The 23,354-nt window shown below is 43.0% G+C and overlaps 1 long non-coding RNA gene across 1 annotated transcript in view; it reads right to left on the reverse strand.

Annotated features, from left to right (window-relative positions):
- Nucleotides 1–1,614: 1,614 nt before the first annotated feature.
- Nucleotides 1,615–23,354, reverse strand: part of LOC307113086 — a 55,654-nt gene continuing 33,914 nt past the window's right edge. The window contains exon 3 of the long non-coding RNA XR_013814801.1: nucleotides 1,615–3,941. This is a non-coding gene — a long non-coding RNA (uncharacterized lncRNA). The remainder of the gene's footprint in view (nucleotides 3,942–23,354) is intronic.

Genomic DNA, 23,354 nt, shown 5'->3' on the forward strand with positions numbered 1-23,354 from the left:
GTGATACTCATTCAAAGTGCAGTTTTCCCTGTCACCCATTTGCCCCCTATCTTCTGCTAATTGTCCAATCAGAAGACATGGAGTCCCCCTGACAAAATGTTGCTCTTGGCCCTGACGGTGTGGCTCAGTTAGTTGGGCCTTGTCCTGTGTAATGGAAGATTGCTGGTTCGATTCCCTGTCAGGGCACATGCCTGTGTTGTGGGCTCAATGCCTGGTAGGAGGTGTACAGGAGGCAACCAGTTAATGTTTTGCTCTCACATCAATGTTTCTCTTTCTCCCTTCTCCCTCTTCTCCCCTACCCCCTCTTCTTTCCTTTCTGAAAATCAATTTAAAATCTTAGAAAAAAATGTTGCTTGGCTCTTCAGGACATTGACTAGATAGTTCAGAGGTGCCTGTCTCCAAGGATCCAGTCAATTAAAGCCTGGAGGACTGAATAGGGGAAGTGCCAGGTGGAAGCTCTCACTGAGAGAGAGAGAAAGACAGAGAGAGAGAGAGACCAAGAGAGCATGGGAATCAGGAACCACAGGGGTAATACAGGCTATGTGCCCACCTGCCACTGCCATGTTACTGCCTGTGTTAGCTCCACGTTTCTTCATAAATGGGTTCTGCGTTTCCTCTATTAGACATCTCAATTACAACTGAACTAGAACAGAATGAACTTTTTAAACAATCCTATCTAATAAAAGGCCAGCGACCATAACAGTGTAACAACCAGAACGACCGATCGACCAGTCGCTATGAGGTGCATTGACCACCTCTTGGTCCCTCCCAGCAGCCTGCAGGCTCCAATCGCTGGATGGCCAACGGGGAACTATGGGGAACTGAGTGGGGGGCAGCGGGGCGGGACTGGGGACTAGAGAAAGGGCAGAAGATGGCCCTGATTGCAGGCTAGGCCTAGGGACCCTACCCATGCACGATTTTGTGCGCTGGGCCTCTAGTTTTCTCATAATAGGTTGAAACAACACAAGAATAATTTTAAGTCAAAATGATACAGACTGGAACAAAGAAATTCAAGAGCAGGATCTATTCTGAATTTTTTTCCTGAACAAGTTTTAACATTATCCACTCTGCAATTTTCTCTCCTCTTCCCCTCCCCATCACTGCATATTATCATTTCTACAAACTAAATACCCCTGGGACCTCTACACTCTATCTCCAGAGCCTCTGCTTTGGTTCAAGCAGCCCACCCTGCTCCCAGCTCCCCACGGACTCTCACCATCTCCTTGCAGCTGTCAGGGTAAAGGTTCTAAACACAAATCACAGCATCTTACTTTCCAACTTAAAATCTCTGAGGACCTTTCACTGACTCCAGGGTGAAAGCTAAGTTTCTTTATTTGATGCTGGACTCCTGCTGATACCTGGCCTTGCCTCCCTCCCACATCTGGTACCCATACTCTCCAGTCACATAAGAGATCTTTTTTTTTTTTAATAAATCTTTATTGTTCAGATTATTACAATTGTTTCTCCTTTTTCCCCCCCATATCTCCCCATCACCTGGTTCCCTCCCCCCCCCCCCCCCCCCGTTGTCCTTATCCCTAGGTGTATAATTTTTGTCCAGTCTCTTCCCATACCTCCCACACAGACACCCCTTTCCCCCTGAGAATTTTCAATCCACTCCCATTCTATGCCTCTGATTCTATTATGTTCACCAGTTTATTCTGTTCCTCAGATTTTTAATTCACTTGATTTTTAGAATCACTTGTTGATAGATATTTGTTGTTTATAATTTTTATCTTTACTTTTTTCTTCTTTTTAAAGAATACCTTTCAGTATTTCATATAATACTGGTTTGGTGGTGGTGAACTCCTTTAGCTTTTTCTTATCTGTGAAGCTCTTTATCTGCCCTTCAATTCTGAATGATAACTTTGCTGGGTAGAGTAGTCTTGGTTGTAGGTTCTTGCTATTCATCACTTTGAATATTTCTTGCCATTCCCGTCTGGCCTGCATGGTTTCTGTTGAGAAATCAGCTGACAGTCGTATGGGTGCTCCCTTGTAGGTAACTAACTGTTTTTCTCTTGCTGCTTGTAAGATTCTCTCTTTGTCTTTTGCCCTTGGCATTTTAATTATGATGTGTCTTGGTGTGGTCCTCTTTGGATTCCTCTTGTTTGGGGTTCTGTGCGCTTCCTGAACTTGTAAGTCCATTTCTTTCACCAGGTGGGGGAAGTTGTCTGTCATTATTTCTTCAAATAGGTTTTCAGTATCTTGCTCTCTCTCTTCTGGCACCCCAAAAATTCGGATATTGGTACACTTAAAGCCATCCCGGAGGCTCCTTATGCTATCCTCACACTTTTGGATTCTTCTTTCTTTCCGCCTCTCTGGTTGGGTGTTTTTTTCTTCCTCATATTCCAGATCTTTGGTTTGGCTCTTTGGGTGTGGTGGTCTACTCTGTATATTCTTTATTTCAGACAGTGTATGCATAATTTCTGACTGGTCCTTTTCCATTTTTTTGGTATTCTCATTAAGGTCCTTGAAGGTCTCTTCAAGTTTCTCAGCGGTTTTTAGAAGATTCTTGAGTAACCTTATAAATATGGTTCTGAACACTGTGTCGTCCATTAGTTTGCTTTCATCTATTTCTCCTACTTGTGACATACTTTGATGTCTCCACATTTTGGCTGCCTCCCTGTGTTGATGGAGTGGCTTTGTGTGGTCGGTGACCTATAGGGGCCGGTAGCTCAGCTTCCCCAATCACCCTAGGTGGTCGCTCTTGGTACTCCCCTTTGTGGGCTGAGTGGAAAGTCTTGGTGTAGTTAAAAGCCCTGATTGCTGTTGGTACACTGGGAGGAATTGACCTCCGGTCCAATTGGTTGTGAGGGCCTGCTGTGTCTATAACGGAAGAATTGCTGTGCTGGAGACACAGTAGGGCTTTGGTGCTCACTGAGTCTGCCTCTTGAATGTGTCCCTTATGAGAGTGGTTGAAATCTGGTGTCGTCCACACCGACAGAAAAGTCATTCTCACTCTCCGACCGGCCGAGAGTCCCGTAGGCGTCTGGGTCCCCCGCGTGTCCCCAGAGACTGGAGTTCAGAGTGGTTGGGATTGTTGGTATCACTGGCGGGAGTTGATCTCCAAGCCAGTTGGCTGTGAGGATCAGCAGTGTCTCCGCTGGGAGAGCTTCTGTGCTCAGCTTGGATGGGGCGGAGTCTCAGGGTGGCGCAGAAAAGCTTTGGTTTCCCGTCTGCTCCACCCTAAGAGGGGCGGTTTCTCCGTGCCGGAATTAATGGCTGTGCGCCTCTGAGAGAAGGCAGCTTTCGAGCCTCTCCCGCTGCCTAACAGACCAGTTTCTCCCCAGCTGGGGCTGGATTTCAGTGCAGACAGGAGGTTTTGTTTTTCTCCCGAAGGAGAAATCCAGTCACTGGGAGGGCTGTGCTCAGCTTGGATGGGGCGGAGTCTCAGGGTGGTGCAGACAAACTTGGTTTCCGTCTGCGCCGCCCTAAGAGGGTCGGTTTCTCCGTGCCCTAATCAATGGCTACGCGCCTCTGAGAGAAGGCAGCTTTTGAGCCTCGTCCGCTGCCAAACAGACCAGTTTCTCCCCGACCGCAGCTGGATTTCAGTGCAGTCGGGAAGTTTTGTTTTTCTCCCAAACGAGAAAGCTAGCCACGCAGCGTCTGCTGCCCTCCCTCTCCGCGCACTGCGAGCAAGCCTGCCGCGTATTCAGCCGCCCGCCCTTTCCGCGCTCACGGATCTCCGCACCTCCACGGCTCCTGAGGCTCAGCGTCCCCCTCTGTTTTTCTCTAGTTGTAGGTTTTCCACTCTGCCAGCTTTCCGGTGGTTCTGGACAGTGTGCGCTCTGTTTTCCAGTTGTAGTTTCAAAATTGTTGTGGTAGGCAACAGTTAGGTGTTTACCTTATGCCGCCATCTTGGTTTCTCAATCCACATAAGAGATCTTACATCAGTTTTTGCTCTTGCTACTTCTTTCTACCTGGAAAGGGTCCCGGGTTCGATTCTGGTCAAGGGCAATAAAGAGAAGAAAAAAAAGTTTAATAGAAGCCTTACCCACCCTTTAACTCCTGTCCTTGCTCCCCACTCTCTGAGGATAAGGATATACCAGTGGTCAGCAAACTGCGGCTTGCGAGCCACATGCGGCTCTTTGGCCCCTTGAGTGTGGCTCTTCCACAAAATACCACGTGCGGGCGCACACGTACAGTGCGATTGAAACTTCGTGGCCCATGCGCAGAAGTCGGTTTTCGGCTCTCTGAAGAAATTTCAATCGTTGTGCTGTTGATATTTGGCTCTGTTGACTAATGAGTTTGCCGAGCACTGGAATATACCATTAAAGTCAAAGTAAAGAGCTGTCAGTGTGTGTTCCTGGACTCCCCATGTGTACTTGCCTACCGAACAGTAAGGCTGAGAGGCAGCAGAGGGTAGAGACCATGGACTCTAAAGTCAGACCAGGTTCAAATCTCAGCTCCTTACAGAGTTATTCTGAGCAGGTTATTTTACCTCTCTATGCCTTAATTTCCTCATCAGTAAAACGGGGATATTAATAGTATCCACCTACAAAGTTGTTGAATGAGTTAGATGAATTAACTAGGTAAAGCTCCTAGAACAGTCTAAGAATTTTTGCATAAGGAAGGGCTATATGAGTGTTTGCTATTCTCGGTTTTTGGACAATAGTATCCCTCCAGTCCACAAGAAGGAGACTAAGTGCTGGTGCTACACTACATGTGTAGGGCCCCAGTTGTAGAGTTCCTTATTAGTTCAGTTGGAGATGCCCCTGAGAGTAGCCATGCTAAAAGCTGGTGCTATAGACAGAGCCTCCTCAACCAGGAGGCTCCTTGCTGCATAGGCATGGAGCTGGAAGAGCCAGGCTATGTGCTCACGTACTGACCATCAGTGGTCACAAGCCTTGCCACCACTAAGTCCTGTTCCTCTGGTCTTTTTGTCATTTGCTTGTCATAATGTGAGACTGCTGTGCCATGTTTACTTAATAGACAGAGAGAGAAGGCAATTTGATTTGCATCCTGCTGCTAGGGTCCTGTAAATTCTGAATCCAAATAATTCAGAATCAAAGCAGGAGCTTGCAAAATGCTTCCTAGGGAGCTCCACTACACTCATGCGTCTTCTCCCCTCCCCCCAGTGCTGGGGCCCTTCTGACATTTGTATGTGCTTCTGTTATAGCACACAGCACAGGAGCATACTAAATTTTTCAGTTCCAAAAAAATAGAGATTGTAAGACATATTTTAATCTATTAACTTAATAATAGATATCTGGGTCAGGGGAACCCATAACATTAAATGAACTCACTTATGAACACATCTGATTTCAGAAGCTTTAAACTGTTGTTTTTTTTAAGGGGGGCGGGGAATGATTTTGTTACACTCTTTCCAACAAACTCATCAATTTGGTGGGGTCAAGGATAGTGTGTCCCTCTCCCCAACCCCTCCCATCTAGGCCATGTCTACTGATGCCCAGAGAAATGTTTCATTAGGAAATTTTTCTTGAAGCTCCCTTAGTTGCCGTAGCAACCCAAAATTGGTTTCACAGTCCTGTGTACCATGGGAAGCCCTGCTGAGGAGGGCTGCCTGCTGACCTGGACTCTGAATCAGGCTGCATATGCTGGCCTTCCTTCCTGGATAACCGGAACAATGCAATGATGGAAATAACACACTTGCAATGAAGACCTCAGGGATACCCTTGCTGATGTAAAACAATTTATTTTTACAAATTCTGTTGTCTCTATTGTCAGATTTTTGTATCAATGTTAAAAAAAAATACCACACTCTTCTCAAAGTTTTTTTCTCAGTGAGCCCTAAATAATTTGAACAAAGGACTCTCAGTGGAGAGTTAGAAAATCTATGCTCACGGTTCAGTAATTTGTTGAAACCAGTTATCCACTGAAAGTTTAGAGATTCCAGCGAAGAAAGAACTGCTATAAATAGAAGAATAGCTTCCATTTCCTAAGAATCTATTAATGTGCCAGGCACTTAATGGGCACTTATTTGATAAACATTTATATATCACTTACTAGGTGTCAGGCACTGTTCTAAGTACTTTGCACATATTAGTTTATTTAATCTTCATAACAGGCCTGTGAGGCAGCTTCTATTGTTATCCCCATTTTACAGATGAGGAAACTGAAGTACAGAGATGTTACAAGGTCACACAGCTAGTAAGCTATAGAGACAAAATTCAAACCTAGGCTGCCTAGTTTCAGAATTTATGCTATATAAAGCCTCTTTTAATAATTCAATAAATGAGGTGTTACTATGCTTACTGTAGAGGTTGGATACTGAGGTTCAGCTAGGTCACATGTTTTTATGGCTTTTCTGCTCCTGACCACATTCTGACCTGGGGAAATTCTGGAAGTTCTCCAAAGGTTAGAATCAACCTTTCACTTTCCACCTCCCAAACACACATTAATAGAATTTTTATAATACTTCTTTCAAAATTATTTTTAGGAGAGTAGGAGGCCCAATCTTTGTAGATAAATTATTTTGAAATATTGATCTAAAGCATACACTGGCAGGAGTTGAATATGCAAGCTTAATGAGTTTAATTAATTAGATGAGAGTGTTTCTTTTAAGATCACAAAATAACTGCTATTTGAAGGGTGAGCTAGTGGTTGGAATAACAGTTACTTAAATGCTTAAAGCATTCAATTGTACTATCCTAAGAAAGTGCTCTTGGAATATGGAAGAGTGATTTCTTCCATAGGTGAGAGATTTGTCAGTAGGGAGAAGATACAAGTTGATGCTCTAAAGTTGGGGTCACTTTCCCCAGGCCAAAATATGAGTCCTTTGAACATATCACAGTAGAGTGACCAATCATCCTGGTTGGCCTGGGACTGTCCTGTTATTAGCACTGAATCCCTCACCCCAAAGAAACCCACCAATCCTTGGCAAACTGGGATGGTTGGTTACCCTAAATTAAGGACCAGCAATTAATGAAAATTTGTGGGAGAAATTCCCTGTTGTATGGAGAGGGGGAACTGAGCAGAGAGGTGAAGGGCATTCCAGGCAAAGGAGAAGTCTGAGCAAAGGCCCAAGGTATGAAATGTTATGGTGGTTTGTGGGAGTTATAAGGATCTCATATGACTCTAGTTTGAAGTTGAGAGAGGAGGCACAGTGGAAAGTGAGGTGTGGCTGGCCAAATATGAAGCTGATAGAATCTGAAATGGGCAGATAGAGCTTTATGAACCTCAATGCCAAGGTATTTATCCTCAGTGCTAAGGAGCAATTATCAAGACCAGGAGCCCTTTTATGGTAGTTGTGTTCTTTCTCGTTCTTGGTTAACTTAAACAGAACAAAATTGGCTTGGCTTACAAAATCTTAACTCAGTGGTCTTCAAAATTTTTTGCTCATTTGAAGATTATGGATCCCCTTGCATATTGTTAAATTGACCTTTAAAATATTTATCATAAGTATAAACATTGCAAAGGATATAGTTTCTGGCACTTTATAAATATTGCATTTAAAAATAAACTATTTCCCTAGCCAGTTTGTCTCAGTGGATAGAGGGTTGGCCTGCAGACCAAAGGGTCCCGGGTTCGATTCTGGTCAAGGGCATTACCTCGGTTGCAGGCTCCTCCCGGGCCCAGGCCCTAGTCAGGGCTCAAACAGGAGGAAACCAATCAATGTGTTTCTCTCACATCAATATTTCTCTATCTTTCCCTCTCTCTCTAAAAATCAATGGAAAAATATCCTCGGGTGAGGATTAAAATAAAACAAAATAAAAATAATAAACTATTGCCTGCCTGGACTGAGTCAGCTGTTTGAGCATTGTCCTGGGCACCAAAGGGTTGCCGGTTCAATTCCCAGTCAGGGCACATACCTTGGTTATGGGTTTGATCCCCAGTTGGGGCACGTAGGGAAAGCAACCAATCAATGTCTCTCTCTCTCTTTTTCTCGCTCTAAAAGTCAATAAGGACATATCCTTGGGTGAGGATTTAAAAAAAAATTTTTTTTTAATTTTGTTATCCAATGATTCACATTCTCCCTAACACCAAAATACCAAAAGCTCCCCAACACATGCACACCCTTTTTTGGTGCACCAAAATGAGATTCAGGATTGGTGAGGTGTGCCTTTCTTTTGTATAGAGGAAGAAGGATAACTGTAAAACGATAGGCAGGAATGGAGAACTTGCAGGATACAGACCTACATCAATCATTAGAAAAAAGAAATAAGGAAGTTGAGGACCTGAAAATTGATTCTCTTAGAATCACCTTGCCCTTAAACTCCTTGGAAAGTCATGTGCCTCTAGGGCTGCACATACCTCAGGTTGAAGACCACTGTCTTAGGAGATATTATTGCTAACCTGTGTGGGAGCTAGGATAGAAATGTCACCCCTTCAGGTCTAGAATGGACTTTTTAAGCAAGAATTTTGTAAGAAAAGTAAATCTCTTTCTGTGTCTTGCTATTTTAGCCTTTGCCTTAACTTTGTGATTTTTTGTTTTTTAAAATCTTTATTTTTGAAAGTATTACATATGTCCCCTTTTATCCCCCATCAATCCTCTTCAGCCCACTCCTGTCCCCCATCCCAGGCTCTCACCACCCCATGGTCTTTGCCTTAACTTTGAAGATGCTTATCTTAGGAGGGCTTCTGCACTTTGAGCTTTCTGTAGAGACAGAACTTCTTAACCTTGGGTCCTCCATTGGTGGTTGTCCTCAATAGGTAAAAAAAAAATACCAGGGGATGTCTTTCCTATATCTACCCTGATTCATAGGGGCTGACCCCAGGAAAATATCCCAATGGAGTTAATATCTTTGGTGGTGGTAGGCAGATTCTTATTCCAAACACATAGAAAGGAAGATGGGAATGGACCCAGAAGTCAGATATTCTTCAAGCTGGGTCCTTGGCACAATTTTCCCATCCCTCTAAAGTCACACACACACACACACACACACACACACACACACACACACACTGAGACGTGGAAATGTTTTAAACAGGAGCAAATCTATTTGGCTGAAGTGTGAAGAATGCATTAAATGGATCAAGACTAAAAGCAGTGAAACCACTTAGGAGACCTTTATAATCCATGAAAGAGATGAAGGAATGTACAGATTTTAGAGATGTTAAAGAAAAGGAAAGGACTTATTCAACTTGATTGGGTGAAGATGATGAGAGAGAAGATGGGGTTCAGGATGAGTCCTATTTTTCTGATATGGGCAACTCAATGAATAGTATACCATTCACCAATCAACTATGAAGAAAAAATAAAATTGAGAAGCTGGCAAATTCAATTTTTGTATGATTAATTTGAAGTACCTGCTGGATAGACAATAATAATTATAAAGTAGGCAGTTGAGTATATGGATCTGGAGTCTAAGAAAGGGGTCTGGGTTAAAGATACAAGTTTAATAATCAGTAGTGTATTCTTGGAAGTCCAAGCTATGGGAGAGGGTTAGATTACCCAGAGAGAGAGAGGGTTGTAGAAAGAGATGAGGAGAGGGCCAAGTGCAGAATCCTCAGAAAAACAAACACTTAAATCTGGGCAAAGAAGAGAAGCTAGCCAAAGAGATGATAAAAACAGGAGAGGAAGGTAAACCTGGTGGTGGTGGTGGGGGGGGGGGGTTTCCAGAAAGGCATAAATAGTCCTAGAGTCAAAGGTCTAAAAATATGCATTGGATCTCTCCTAGACAGATGCAAACAAAAAGAAACTTTTGCCCAATCCCATTGTCCCATTAATAATTCCCCCATTTTGTTCCTTCCTCTAAATGCTAAACTTCTGGAAAGAGTTGTTTTCCACCTCTGTCTCCAATTCCTCATCTCCAACTCTCCCCTTAGAATCCAGCAGCATGGCTTCTGCCTTTTTCATTCTACTGACCTGGATCTCTTGAGGATCTTCAGGCTATCTTATCAATGGTCTTTTCTCATCCCAGTTCTTTGGAGATGATGCCAGAAAGCACCAGTAGGGGTGTGGGAAAGTGAGAAAGAAAAGAAAAGGAAGCCAATAAATGGTGCCCTATCAAATCAATTACCACTGTGAGTAACTAGAGTTTAATCCTTATGGGAAACTATGGGAGTCAGTGAAGAGCATGCGCTCAGAGTTATCCTAAAGGGTGTGGGGTCTGGGGTATTTTTACACCAATTCTAGTTAGTCAATGGTTGAGGACTGCTGCATTAGAGAGAGGATAAGGAAACATTAATTCTCCAGCATTTCTGGCTTGACACAGCTGGGTTAGAGGCTGCAGCAGGGAAAGGTCCCTAGACAGCTGGAGTCAGAAGTCCTGCCCTATAAGATCCAAGAGTATATGAACATGGTATTGACTGGGTCTGCCACATCACTTCTTCTTTGTCTCCCCAACATCTTTTACTGTGCCCACCACCCTTTCTTGAAGTATTCTCTTTCTTCTATTTTTGTCCTGATACCCTAACTGGTTTCTTATTTCTATCTTTGCCCTCTCAATTTCCTTGAATGGTTATTTTTCTTTCTTCTACCCTTTAGACAAGAGGAAACTGGAAGGTGGAACTTCAGTCCTCAGTCCTCTGTTCTTTGTTTTTCACACTTACTTGATATATTTTTTTCTAGCCTCATTATCTTAACTCTTGCTTCTATGCAGATTACTCCCTGTGTGTTGCACATAATTATGTTCAATGACTTAGCTGTTGAGATCAAGATTTATTTAAAAGTCTTCAGGAAAAAAATACTTTGAGTAGCTTTTATAACTCAACAGACTGAAAAAAAAAATCTATAAATGTGTGCTGGGAGTCATTCAGGAATTACACTTCCCACTGACAGTGTGAGAAGCAGCCTCAATATATGACTCAGCTTGCAATCAATGGAGCATTATGCTTCAAGGAAATGGGAAAGTCTCATACCAATTTAGAATGTGTCACTAAATCTAGTCTGACTCTTTGTCCAGAAAGAAGTACAGCTCCCTACTGTCAAGGCCTAAGCTCTTGGGATCTTTGTCTGTTTCCTGGGTAGAGCTATAATTAACAAGGTTTGCTATCAAGTAAATCAGCATGATGCATGCCCTCAAATCAGGCCAGTGAGTGAGTGTGTGTGTGTGTGTGTGTGTGTGTGTGTGTGTGGAGAGAGAGAGAGAGAGAGAGAGAGAGAGAGAGAGAGAAAGAGAGAAAGAGAGAGAGAGAGAGAGAGAATGATTAATGGTGGTGATTAGGGTGGAGTGGTCCAGTGGGGTGGTGGAGGTGGAGCCTAAGGGAAGAGTAAAGGATGGTTGAGTAGACAGGTTTTTGGTTGACTCTGGCTGCATCCGTCCCACTGGCAGCTCAGTGAGTAGTGAAGAGGGGAAAGAGTTTTAGACTGGCCTGTTCTTTTAGAATCATCATTTACAAATCGCCTTTAACCTCTATCTTTGACTCATTTTTAAGAATGGAGCACTGAAAATTTGGTTGAAAGCTCTGAGCACATGGTAGGGACTTCATCAAGAAACCTCAAGAATTCTGATTTCTGATTTTTTTATGACTTATTTAAAAATTTGTTTTTAGGCCCTGGCCAAGTAGCTCAGTGGTAACAATATGCCAAGGTTATAGGTTTGATCTTCGGTCAGCACACATACAAGCATCAACCAATGAATGCATAAATAAGTGGAACAGCAAAAAAATAAATAATAAAAATAAATAAATAAATAGTTTTGTTTTTGCTTACTTTCTTTCTAGAAGCATAAAGATATTCTGTTTGTCCAGGAGTTATGAAATTTCACTTGATGTGGGTCTATTTTATGCTGGGTACTCTATAGGCCCCTTTGATTTGCAAACTTGTATACTGTCCTGAATTATTTTAAGGATTACTTCCTCCCCTCAGTTTTTTCTGTTCTCTCTTTTGGGACTGTATTTGGATGTTTTCTTACTGAGAAGGTCTTCTAATTTTCTTACCCTTTCTGTCTAATATCCTATCTCTGCCTTTTTGTTCCATACCATGGGAGACAGCCTTAACCTTTTTTAAAAAATATATTTTATTGATTTTTTACAGAGAGGAAGGGAGAGGGAGAGTTGGAAACATCAATGAGAGAGAAACATCAATCAGCTGCCTCCTGCACATCCCCTACCGGGGATGTGCTTGCAACCAAGGTACATGCTCTTGACTGGAATCGAACCTGGGACCCTTGAGTCCGCAGGCCGACGCTCTATCCACTGAGCCAAAGCGGTTAGGGCAGCCTTAATCTTTTTATTTAAAAAAATTCAACCATCATGTTACAAATTTAAAAGGCTTCCTTTGTGGTAGTGAAAACACAATACAGTGTATAGATGATGTGTTGTAGAATTGTGCACCTGAAGCTTGTATAATTTTGTTAACCACTGTTACCCCAATAAATTCAATAAAAAGGAAAGAAAATAAAGGCTCCCTTTGTGTTCTCTGAACATTCCTTTTTATAAGTACAACCTTTTCTTCTTTTATTGATGCAATATCCATCTCTCTGAGGATTTTGGTGATTTAAAACAATGTGGGGTTTTTTGCCCACCTCAGTGGTTGAGCATTGACCTATGAACCAGAAGGTTATGGATGGTTTGATTCCTAGTCAGGACACATGCCTGGGTTTCGGGCTTGGTCCCCGGTGTGGGGTGTGCAGGAGGCAGCTAATCAATGATTCTCTCTCATCATTGATGTTTCTATCTCTCCCTTTCCCTTCTTCTCTGAAATCAATAAAAAAAAAATTTTTTTTTAAATGTTGGTGTTTTTTTGTTTCTCTCTGGATAAGTTCTGTTTCCTCAAAGTTATCTTTATCTGTGTGTTGGTTTTGGTCTTTCTGAGTGTTTCCTTAGATGTGCGGTGATCTTTGGCCTCTTCTCACATTTAAGAACGGGACATAAAAACTGAATGGAAGCTCTGAGAGAATGAATTGGGACTTGTCAATTCTTATTTCACTGTACTGTGGTCTAGCCAATCAGTTGCAAATCCCCTTGTCAGAATTTGGAAGTCTTCTCGTTGAGCTGGTCAGGATGCTCAGAGAAGGATCTTCTAGTCTCCTGGACAGTGCAAGCTTGGCTGCCAGTATTCTGGGAGCTGAGTGGGAGAAGAAGTCTGGTGGTTTCAACATTCAGTATGTAAACATTCACACCCTCCTGTTTTCTATATGGCTGTCATGCTCAGCTGTGCCTGATGCCCCCTAGTGCAGAGACCCTCAGGCTTTTCTCCTCCAGAGAGCCTTCCTCTTCACTCTCAGAGGAAAGGCTTGTCTCCTGTTAGGGTTGGGGAGAGATAGGTGCCCTGTTGTGTGAATTGGGAAGGGCATCTAGGGATCTGACAGCTTCTTAAAATAACTTTCAATCAATCCCTTTTATCTCAAAACCTTATTTTGGACCCATTTCCAGAGGTACCTAATGCTGCTGATTCAAGAGACCATTGGGTTTTGCAGTGTGAATCAAGTTGCTTGATATCTTTCACCATTACTGACTTAGGATTCAGTTTACCAGGATCTGCTAAGCCAGTTAAACTTGTCCAGGCATTTTCTAACTTTGAAAATTTAGCTATCTCCTCTTCTTTTCTTTTTGTCCTTGTGCATTTCTGTCCTTAAATTTTTTTTTCTTCCTAGTTGTTTTAGTGAGATTTTGAGAGAGAATGGAGGTTAATTTGTGCTTTCTACTTGTTATTTTAATTTAGGCATCATAGGACAAAACCTTGGATGCTCCACCCTAGTCAGGTCCCTCCTTTAGGAAACAGAGGTGGTGGGGGAGAGGCTTAGGTCCTTGGAGGAGCTTCAGAAGAATAAAATCCTGTGAACCTAGAGAATTCAACTTTTTCCCAGGCCAGAGAATATGGGTATTCTTGCAAGTCAGTCCACACAACTTCCTGAGGCTATACATGTACTATCTAAGGCTCACTGGAGAGGAGGCTCATGACCCACTGCTGCATCTTATCTTCTACAATACTGCTCATTCTGCAGAGTTTTGTCTACACTTCACCTCTTCTTTCACCTCATTTAACCTGAATGAGTATCTCCTGGTAATCTTCCCTGCTCTAGAAAAGGTAACTCTTCACTGATAACTTCTTATTCATCAACTGTTAGAAACAAAACTGATTTTTTAGAACATCTGAGAATGCTGAAGGTGAAAAGAACTTAGAAAATACTGACTTTCACCCTGGTGTTTTAGAGTTGAGAAACTGGTAGGTCCTGAGGGGTTAGTTGATTTGCTCAAGGTCACATAACTGCACAACAGCAGAACTAACAATAGAACTCCATCCCTAGTCAGGAGCCTGTGCCCAATACCACCTGCTGTGTGGGCAGGCTGCCAATCTGCATGTCCACATCTCCTTAAAGATCATTAAAGTAGTTCATAAACCATCTTACAGCTGAAGCAGTGTGTTGTAATTTTTATCATGTTGATGATTATTACATCTAATATTAAATACCCAGCATGAGCAACCACATCTCAAGTTTTTAAATGAAAAAGTCTTTGAGGATTAATGGAGAAAAAAGAGAGGGCTTATTTTGCATATAGGAAATTTAGTAACAGGCTGGCTGTTGTTCTTTGCCTGTGTTTACAGAGGGTACAGAGGGGTGACATAGTGAAGCAGCTGATGGGCAAAGGTAGGAAGCTGGAATGAGCCACCTTTAACCTCTGTACTTCTACCTGGCCTAGCCCTGGTGACCCCCTTCTCCTTTTGTTTGTGAGTATTTTGACAGTCATATCTAAGCAGAAACACTCATATATTACATATCCTATATAATAAAAGCCTAATATGCTAAGTGTCCAGTTGTCCATTCAACCAATCAGAGCATAATATGCTAATGATATGCTAAAGCCGCTCAACCACTCGCTATGATGGCACTGACCATCAGGGGGCAGACAGTCAACCGGTCAACCAGTCACTATGATGTGCACTGACCCCAATAGATTAGCTTGCTGGGACTGAGCGAGATGGGCCAGACATGCCCTGGAGCCCTCCCGTGGTCCTTCCCTGGCTGACCAACCTCCTGCATCCCTCTCTGTCCTGAACATGCACCGGTGGGGTCCCTTGGCCTGGCCTGAGCCTTCTCAAAATCCAGGACCCCTTGGGGGATGTCAGAGAGCCGGTTTCGGCCCGTTTCCACAGGCCAGGCCGAGAGTCCCCACGAATTCGTGCACCAGGCCTCTAGTATTATTATATGTAATAGTAATCAATGTGATAAAAATTAGCACAAACTCTGATTCAGCTATAAGGTGGTTTACGAACCACTTTAATGATCTCTAAGGAGCCGTGGACATGCAGACTAGCAGCCTGCCTACATGGCAGGTAGTGCTAAGCACAGTTCCTGACAAGGGACCAGGATTCAGACCAAGTCCTAGGGGAAGGACAGAGACTGAAGAAAGAAATGGCCTAGGACTCCCGGGACACAGGAGGATTTTGGTGTGTCAAGTGCAGACACTAGGATATTACTTAAGAAGAAATTTCCGGAGCAAGAATCAGGAGCAGTGTGGGGAAAAGTTGCTAAGATTAAGTTGTTTCTTTTTTGCTTCTTTCAGTATTTAGTTCAACAAATGCTTGAGCAGTAAGTCAAATCAGATCTGGTAGACATCGGAGGTAGTGGACATTGCTCTACTTGACCACTGAACACACATTTCCCTTTTTTGGTAATGGTATCTAATGTTATTCCAATAGTCAATGGGCTTCAAGGGAACCTGATGCTACCCCTCTTCTGATTTAGAAATGGGATATATGATATGAGGTATGGAATTTACCTTAAGCTCATAAACACCATCCCAATCACCACATTGATTGGATTAGAAAACAAGTCCAACCAGCCTAAGCTCAGGACTTTGGTTCCACAAGTAGGAGAGGGAAAGTGCTCTTCTTCCTTTCATGTGAACAAAAAAGCATGTGGGTCCTAGAGCCTCTGGTAGTCATCTTGACACCACAAGGGGAGAGCCTGCCACGAATGGAGTCAATAATAGTGAATTTGAGATACAGAGAGAAACTGGACTCCGATTCCATTATTTCAGCATTTGGGTAAAGCCTGGCCTGAACCTCTGAACCTGTGTAGTTATATGAGCAATTATATTCCCTTACTGCCCAAATCAGTCCATTTTACTTAATATAAAATCAACATACTCTTCTCTTTTACATTTCTATGTATATGACTTCTCTAGTCAGTCAAAGGTATCTACTAACCACAGGGTGGGGAGGATTAAGACTCCTAAAAAGCTAATTAATGAGAAAAAAAGAGTCAAATTTTAATTTTCTTTCTTTTTTTTTAAAAAAAAAATTGATGTCAGAGAGGAAGGGAGAGGGAGAGAGAGATAGAAACATTAAAGATGAGAGAGAATCATTGATCGGCTGCTTCCTGCCCACCCCACACTGGGGATGGAGCCTACAACCCAGGCATGTGCCCTGACCAGGAATCAAACCATGACCTCCTGGTTCATAGGTCAACACTCAACCACTCAGCCACACAGGTCGGGCTCAAACTTCAATTTTCTACTTGAGTCCAGAAAGGAGAAGAAACAATGGGAGTAAGGAGGCAGATTCTTATATAGTGACTTTAACCTTCCAGATTAACATTTCAGTAACGCTATTAAATAGACTGTGGAGAAAGCTGGAGGTATAGGGGCTGAGTCACAGGACACAGTAAAGAGTGGATCTGGGGGGACAGAAGAAAAACCAGCACTTATATCCTATCGTTTCTCACAGCTAGCACCTTGGTTCAGGCCTGGCTTAGGGCAATGGCTTTCCTGCCTGTCCTCTTGACTCATCTAGTCCATTGCTTTGATAACCAGATCTGTTTCCAAGAGACTATATTCATTCAGCACGAGATGGGTATATACCCGAGTCCCGGACCCAGTTCTGCAGTGTCAAGACCCTTCCCTCAGAGACCTCATTAGTAAAATACCAGATATACTCGAGGATGCCCAAAGGAAGGCCTTACTGGACCACGATTTACTGATGCTAGACATATTTTTAAATATCAAGGAATCGACCTGCAACTTTTAAACGCAGACAGGTGGAAATGGACTGAGGCTGCATCTTGCCTCCTTCCTGAGGACCAGGTCACCCTGTTTGATCCGCGATTGCTTCAAACCTGTTCTCTGCAAGGACATAGGCTAAAAGCGACCTGGGCAGGCAGTTTCCCGGGGCCTTGGACTATCCCACCGCGCTGGTAGGGGAAGTCCCTCAGTTCAGGCATAAATCCTGGGCACCCCTCGGCTTCGTCCACGTGGGCACCGACCGGGGGGGGGGGGGGGGGGGGGTGGGGAGGTGGGCAGCGGAGAGCGCAGGCGCAGTGCCCGCAGCGGCGGCGCCCCTCTCCCCGCCCCGCCTGGCAGCCTCAGCTGCCCCGGCCGCGGTGTTCTTGGCATTGTGCTCGGCGGACTCAGCGGGCTGAGGCGTGGGGCAGCGGGCAGTCCCGGCGGGAGTCCCAAGCGCGCCTTCCTCGCCGCGACACGCAGGTAACCCGGACCCTGACCCTGCCTGCCTGGCCGCCCCACCGGAAAGAGCGGGAGCGCGCCGCGAACCCCACAACCCGTTTTTTAGCCATGGCACTGACAGGGAAAGAGTCCCTGTTTGGGGTTGGGCCGGCCGGGGGCAAAGCGCCCCGCCCTCTGCTCGACGTCTGAGAAGCTGCGGAGACCCCAGGAACCTGCGCTGCTCTCGAGGAGAACCCAGGCGCGGGTCGGTCGAGTCAGCATCAACTAGGACCCCTGCACCCCCCTCCCATTCCCCCCGTTTCCTGCCGCGTGTATGGGTCCTCCCCCAGCCTCCATGATAAAGGCTAGGGGCTATTGCTTTCCTCTGGCCCAGAAGCCCATCCAAACAAGGGTGAATCTCTATGGAGTCACGGGTTCGATTTCAAATACAATTTTAAAAAAAAATCCTGGATGGTTTTAGAAATATGGCCAACATTAGTATTTTCCGTTAATCTCTTGTCTCAATGTCTATGATTCTTAAATGCCAGTCCATATGGATTGAGATGTTCGTGGAGAATAAACGGTTTGTAGAAATCTTTCAACCACGAAAGGCGAGAGCAGGCAGTGGAGGAAGGGACAGGCTGTGGCCGAGCGGCTGGAGGCCCCGGACAAGTCCCCTCAGCCTGCCCCACCCCGGGAGGGAAGCACGGACCCTCCCTGACCCGCCTCTGGGCGCTGGAGAATGTCTACGCCACGTGCCCCGGTTTGGCCCCTTTGGAGAGGAGGTGCGCATAGAAGGGTTGCGCTGGCCAGCAGGAAGGACACTCCGTGTTGGGGTGAGTGGGGGCGCTGCACGGACCTGCATCTCGGTCCAAGCTTTTGCGGGGCTTGCCAAGGAGCGGGACGGGAAGCCCACTTCTGAGTGATGACTGAGAGAGTGACGCACTAGGAGGGGCGGGCTGGGGGCGCCGGGGAAGGGCAGGCTCTGCTGGCTATTCCCCCGGAGAAGACTTGGATTGGGGTTAACCGTGTCCGTGGTGCTGAAGTGCCTCAAGCTCCTTGGTCTGCCTAGCTGTTCTACTCGGCACCTTTGCCAGAAATAGCCCATCTCCAAGGCAATGGCCAGAATGGAACTGGCCAGACACCGCAACCCTTTGATGCTAGTTTCCTGAGGGCAAACGTGAGTCGCCTAAGGGTGTAGATAAATAAAGCGTATACCGAACAGGCTTGATTACCTATATGCAAGTACACATAGTGAGCATAAACATGAATCTCATATACATATGTAGGATAAACGTATGTACATATGCACAAAAACAGCGCACATGATGTAAGCATAACCAATGGACAGAGACAGCAGGTGGGTAAGGGCATGTACGGGAGTGGGGTGGGGGGGGACAATAGGGGATATGGACACATATGTAATACCTTAATCAATAAAAAAAACAGCACACATGTAAATACATTGATCCATTTTCAACGCCATCACTCACTACAAGTCACACACTTTTCCAGAGCTTTTTAGTAATCCATCGTTATTTTTTGACACCTCTATTGTTTCTGAACTCTGCAAAACCATTACTTTTCATAATCATCTGTTCCAAAGTCACAGAGCTTGTGGATTAGTGTTTGATATTTTGCAGAGCAATTATTCATACATAACAGTATTTTCATTCCAAAACAAAGATAGTCTAGAAAGATATAAAATTGACATATTTATAAAGTAGATATTCCTAAAGGAAGTTTAAACAAAAAGAATTATGAAAATTTTAATACAGAAAAATATCAAGATAATAATCTTATGGGAAGTTATCTGAAGAAAATGTGATTGAGATGTATCGTAATTCTGGCAATTTCAAATATACTGGTGTTATGTGATTTATGAACATCTTACAAGTTACAGAGGTATCTTTCAAAACATTGATATCTATGGTTTTTCTCTCACAAAATATGTTCGTTGTAAGAAATTTAGATACTAGAGAAGTGCATAAACCCAGAGAAAACGAGATCTTAGCTCATCTCGGGCTACCCGAAGGCACCCGGGACCCGGGCTGACTTCCCTCTGGCCCTGGCTTTGTCAGGAAGGACGTCCAGCCTAATTAGCATATTACCCTTCTATTATTATAAATTACTTTTTAAACTACGTTTTTACTCCCACTTCATTTCTTTTAAATTTTTTTTTTTATCTTCACCTGAGGATGTTTTTTGTTTCTGTTTTCTATTTTTTTGAGAGAGACAGACAGACAGAGAAACAACCCAGGTCAAACGCACAATCTAGATATGTGCCCTGACCAGAAATTGAACCCACAACCCTTTGGTGCATGGAATGACACTTAGATCTCCTAGCTGATCTCAGCAGTTTGTCTGTCTAGCAACCTGACACTTTGCAGTTATTATAGAGGTTTAAACCCTCCTCAATTATTAGGTGTTTGAGAAGTCTGCTTCCTGGTGACCCTAGTAGAAATATACTCTTTCAGTTTGGGATTGGAATTTGATGGCGAGAAAAAAAGGTGATGGCATTAATCATATTCTAACCAGGCCCACTTTTTTTTTTCTTTTTTCTGATCACTTTTAAATATTTCGCTGGTAATGAGTCGTGTTTCATCTTCCTTGCTGAGGCCACCTTGCACCATGGATGGTATTCTTACACTCTGATAAGTCACAATTCCAGGATGTTATGGACTACTGCTATATTTCCATTCTTATCTCATGTTTCTCCTGCATTATTTTGATTATAAAATCAGACAGAGTACCCTTTTCCATTGCCACACATATTTTTCTTTCTGCGGTTCTGCTCTTAGCAATAGATTCTCCAACTAACCAAATTGTTACATTAACGGACACTGTCTGCTGGCCACTGGCATGCATATGGGAAGGAGAATGATAATCACACCAGTACCTCCTTCTCTTTTCTCACTTTTCATCTATTTACCTTCTAGTTTGGACACAGGAAATACCCTTCTATGTGGTAGGGAAATGTCAAAGATGAGCTAAGATCACAGAGCTTTTTATCCTTTGTGGACAAAAATTTATTTGCCTTATAAATATTAATATACATTATACATATTAAACTATTTATTTGTTCTAGTTTCTCCTATAGTCATTGCTGTAGTAGAATTATATGTGATCAATGGGCCTGTATAGTAGTTTACGTGCACTTAACACTATTTCACAGTTTTAATTATATATGAACTCAATCCGCATGCCAGTCATCTTTACTAAAGTTCATTTAATCATTCCCTGACTTATCAAAATCACTTGCTTTGTATCTCTTTCCTTTTATTTAAGACTCCAAAGTACCAGCAGCTTTACTGAACTCTGACTTTTATTTTAAGAACTTGATAAAGGAGCCCGGCTGGTATGGTTCAGTGGTTGAGCATTGACCCATGAACCAAGAGTCAGGGTTCGATTCCTGGTCAGGGCACATGCCTGGGTTGCGGGCTCGATCTCCAGTAAGTGGTGTGCAGGAGGTAGCCGATCAGTGATTCTCTCTCATCATTGATGTTTCTATCTCTCTCTCCCTCTCTCTGAAATAAAAAAAACAACATATTTTTAAATTTTTTTAAAAGAGCTTGATAAAGCAAAGTAGAAATATTAGGTAATCTAATTTCCCATTTATTTTGCCTCTGGTCTCTGTGTAACTCTGGATGAGCCACTGTTCAATAGGGTGAGGATCCCAAAGGTGAATAAGGCTGCTGATGGTGGTAATGAACTAAAGCCAGGTACTCACATTACTTTTTGGATTCCCTTAATTTTGAGTTAGGAGATAGAAGATAAGAGTTAGGTTGCAGAATGGTGGCAACCAAAGCTCTGAATCACAGAATTAGAGGTTTCCTGTTAAGAGAGTGACTTTATCCAAAGCAGACCAGCTATGCTACAGGACTCATTCATTCTCCTAGCATTTGTTGAGTCTGGCATTGTCCTAGGACCAGGGGATACCAAGATGATAAGGACATGATCGATCTCTGTTCTTGGAACAGTAACACTTTACCAGGGGTTAGTGTTGCATACACAATTCACAGTGATACTGTATGGCAAGTACTATAATAGAGCCCTAAAGAAAGTGTTCTTGAACTCAGAGGAGGAACAGATTGTTCAGTGAGAGCTTTCTCCAATAGTTCCTCAGGAAGATTGTGGGGATGTGGGTGGTAGTTTGCCTGAGATTGTTTTGTTTGGTAATAAGTAGTTATGGCCTCAAATTGGGCTGGAAGATGACAGCCTGGATTTGGAGCCTGGCTGCTGTAATAAGCACTGATGTAAGCTTCACTTACTGTTATTATTATTATTATTTGAGTAATGTTAGTTTCTACTTTGTTGGGGTTGTTGTGGGATTAAGTAAGATAATAAATTTAGAGAACTTGTTAGTATAAGCCTGGCATATAGTCTAGTCTTTTCTTTTTTTTTTTTTTGCCTCCCTATAAAGTTGCATGTAAATCATTCTGGACAAATGATTATTGTTCCTATTGTCAGAGCTCTCAAGGGTAGAATGACTATATAAACTCTTGTGTCTTCTAAAACTATGTGATAATTCTAATCTGAAAGTTTCTCTTTTAATGTATCTTAAATCCCAGTCTGCCATTTTTTACCAATTCTCATGCTATCCCCAAGCAAAATAGGTTTAGTCTGGAATTGTCATTACTTTTGCTTTGTTCTTTAGTACTCTGATGTTAAAGCAAATAACCTATTTAATTTTATAATTTCCTTCCTTTAATGTGTATAGCACGTGTGTCTGTTTTGTGGCATGTGTTACTATAGATATTTTTTCTCAAATGAATATGTAAGTTCTTTAAGTTTCTCTCTTTTTTAATCTTCACCCAAGGATATTGATTTTTAGAGAGGGGGGCGGGGAGAGAGAGAGAGAGAGAGAGAGAGAGAGAGAGAGAGAGAGAGAGAGAGATCCATCAGTTGCCTTCTGTACAGGCCCCGACTGGGGATCAAAACCACAACCTAAGTATGTGCCCTGACTGGGAATTGATCCTGCAACCTTTTTGTATACAGGAGGACACTCCAACCAGTGCAAGAAAGTTAGTCTTCTTAATCTTATCTCTCATAATGTCTTAGCATTGAAGACACTCAATAAATATTGATTAAATTACTGCCAGAACAGCTGTTGTAGTCTCAGGCTGACCTCAGAAATACAATCTCCTCAATAGGAGAGATTATTGAAAAGAGTGGTTATCCAATTTTCCCCAAGTAATAAAGTGACATTGTAGGAGGGGAAAAAAAAGAAAGAAAAGAGTGGTTAAAATGGTGAGAAGAGCCCAAGCCAGTTTGGCTCAGTGGATAGAGCATAAGACTGTGAACCAAAGGGTCCTGGGTTCAATTCCCATCAAGGGCACGTACCTCAGTTGCAGGCTCCTCCCCGGCCCAGGCCCTGGTTCAGGTCGCATGCAGGAGGCAACCAATCAATGTGTTTCTCACATTGATGGTTCTGTCCTTCCCTCTCCCACTCTCTCTAAAAATCAATGGAAAAATATCCTTGGGTGAGGATTAAAAAAAAAAAAAAGGATGGTGAGAAGACTGAAAACCATAGTTATACATGAAATAATAGAAAAAAAGAGGAGATTTTCAGTCTGGAGAAGAAAAACTCATGATAGGAGGGTAGGAAATAATAGTTCCTGATATTAAAATGTTGTCATATGGAAGAGGGAATTATTTATTGACTCCAGAGGAAATATATAAGAACAGCCTCTGGAAATTATATGGAGAATTTTGACTCAATGTTAAAAAATAATTTTCTAACAATAAGAATGACTTCCAGGTGGCTGCTTTTAGAAGGAATGAGTTTCCTGTTTTCATCGGTATTGAAACAGAAACTGTACTATTGTTGGGAATGTTGTAGAGGATATACTAGTAGTTACTTAAAAAGGAATTGGAATAGATGAATCTCAAAATCTTTTTCAATTCTCATGTTGCTTTATTCTGTGTATATTATTAAGGCATTGTATATGGTTTACCCTATATTAAATATAGACATGCTAGTGTATATATCATATACTAGAGGCCCAGTGCACAAATTTGTGCATGGGAGGGGGGTGTCCCTCACCCTCTCCAATCATGGACCCCTCGGGGGATGTCCGACAGCTGGTTCAGGCCCAATCAGGCCTAAACTGGCATTCGGACAT

The sequence above is a fragment of the Cnephaeus nilssonii genome (assembly GCF_951640355.1).
Source record: "Cnephaeus nilssonii genome assembly, chromosome: 17".
NCBI classification, from domain to species: domain Eukaryota; kingdom Metazoa; phylum Chordata; class Mammalia; order Chiroptera; family Vespertilionidae; genus Cnephaeus; species Cnephaeus nilssonii.